Raw genomic sequence first — 2,243 nt, 5'->3', positions numbered from 1 at the left:
AACTAAAATCTCCAGCATGGGGAAGTGGGATGAGCTCGACTTTTCTCGACATAGGTCCCCTTTAAAAACTATACATACCTTCGAACTTGTCCATAGTTTGTTGCATTATATATTATTTCATATTACAACCACAAAATCTATGTCTTTTATTGAACTTTTACATAACAGAACAACATACATGAGCCCTCAGTTGTGTAGCTGGAGAGAACTGATGCATAGTTTTCAAATTTCTTTCTAATAACACCCTAGATTTAGGTCTGGACTTCAACTAGGCCATTCTAAAACATGAACAGGCTTCAGTCTAAGCAATGAATTTGTAGAGCTGGCTCTATTTAGAAGAGGTGTGCCTCTGGAACAGAAAATGGCTTTTTGGATTGTAAAGGTCGATGAAAAACATCCACCACAATAATAATAATAAAAAAAGTCTTACTCCAGGTTTTCTTACAGGATTTCCGGCAACATAATGCTGCCACCACCAGTGTGGGGACAGAGTGCTTAGTACTGTATTTCTCTTCTGCAGAAAGAACTTTGCACTTTAGCCGAAAAGCTTAGTTTGGGTCCCATTGGAATAGATTATTTATTAATTTCACAAACATAAAAATATGGATCTTTAAATTATCAACAATTAAACATTGAGCCACTGAAAAAAGACGACAGAAAGATGTTGCTGCACCTCAGAAAATACAAGAACACTACTTAAAAAGAACAGACATGAGATATAACACTATTGCTCAATACTGTTTGCTTATAAACAGTAAAAGTTATATTTTTCTAACTTTACACAGTGATGATGTGCTGTGGAGGCGGAGGGGTTAAGCACAACCCACATATGGAGGCCTTAGTCCTCGTCGTGGCCGTTGCTGGTTTGATTCCTGACCTGGCGACCTTTGCTTCCCCTTCTCTCATTTCCCGCTTTCCTGTCAATTAACTATCAAATAAAAGATAAGAGCCAATTAGATTAGAGCCAATAAAACCTTAAAAAAAAAACTTTATAGAGTGAAACATTCCACTCTGTACCTACATCCCAATCCCATAAACCTCGAAACTGATGCCCCCTTTTTTTTTTTGTACAATCGCAGATATATCAATCAATCAAATTGTATTTGTATAGCACATTTCAGCAGCAAGGCATTTCAAAGTGCTTTACATAATGAAAATAAAAACAGCATGTGACATTGAATAAATAGTGAGAAAGAGAAAGACATTTTGAAAAAGATTTAAAAAGATAAAAACATTAAAACCAGCTCCCTTTTAGGACTTCAGTTAACTGTCGTTTAACTGGGACTCTAACCCTCTGGGACTTTAGTCACAAACACCGTTTGACAAGAACTCCAACCTCTAGGTTTTTAGTTGAAACACCGTCAACTGGGACTCTAAACCCCGTAGGACTTTAGTTAAACGTCATTTAACAAGGATTCTCACACCCCTAGATATAGATTCGTTGAACTGGGACGTTTTCCGGGGGGCTTTACATAGACAGTGTGAAAGAAAAATAAGAAGAAGTTAATAACTAGATGAAAAGTAAAGATAAAAACATTAAAAACATCGAAGACATCAAAACCCACACTCTAATCCTAATTTAGCCATTTGCAACTCTAAACAGGTGGGTTTTAAGTTGAGATTTAAAGGCACCCAGTGTTTCAGCTGTTTTACAGTTTTCTGGAAGTTTGTTCCAAATCTGTGGTGCATAGAAACTGAATGCTGCTTCTCCTCATTTTGTTCTGGTTCTGGGGATGCAGAGCAGAACCAGAACCAGAAGATCTGAGGGGTCTAGTCGGTTGGTACAGCAATAACAGATCTTTAATGTATTGTGGTGCTAAACCGTTCAGTGATTTATAAACTAACAGTATTTTAAAGTCTATCCTCTGAGCTACAGGGAGCCAGTGAAGGGACTTTAAAACTGGTGTTATGTCTCTATCTTCCTGGTTTTAGTGGATTAGTGGATATATTTGCGCATCCATTGCTTTCCTTCATGTACCTCTTTCAACAGTTTATTGGTCTTCGGGTTTCTAAATGCCGTGCTGCGCTCCGTTTTGCACACACGGTGGCGCTGCTTCCCCATGTAACCAACCGAGGCCCCCCCGGTCTTTCTGCGTTATGAGCTCACATAATAACGACCTGGCTGTAATGATATGGGCTCCCGACATAATGAGCGGCTGTAACTGAAACTCAGGAAGGGGCATGATTTTCAATTTCCGACAGAATAAAGATGGACGCGCTCCAAATGACTCTGAACAGGGCTG

General features: G+C 38.9%; 1 long non-coding RNA gene across 1 annotated transcript in view; it reads right to left on the bottom strand.

Annotated features, from left to right (window-relative positions):
* Positions 1–1,527, bottom strand: part of LOC106942421 (uncharacterized) — an 18,958-nt gene extending 17,431 nt beyond the window's left edge. Inside the window, exon 1 of the long non-coding RNA XR_001423626.1 lies at positions 1,401–1,527. This is a non-coding gene — a long non-coding RNA (uncharacterized LOC106942421). The remainder of the gene's footprint in view (positions 1–1,400) is intronic.
* Positions 1,528–2,243: the final 716 nt, after the last annotated feature.

The sequence above is a fragment of the Poecilia latipinna genome, unplaced genomic scaffold (assembly GCF_001443285.1).
Source record: "Poecilia latipinna isolate Pla-1442-1.1 unplaced genomic scaffold, P_latipinna-1.0 Scaffold4263, whole genome shotgun sequence".
NCBI lineage: Eukaryota > Metazoa > Chordata > Actinopteri > Cyprinodontiformes > Poeciliidae > Poecilia > Poecilia latipinna.
This window is presented reverse-complemented; position numbering and strand designations above follow the sequence as displayed.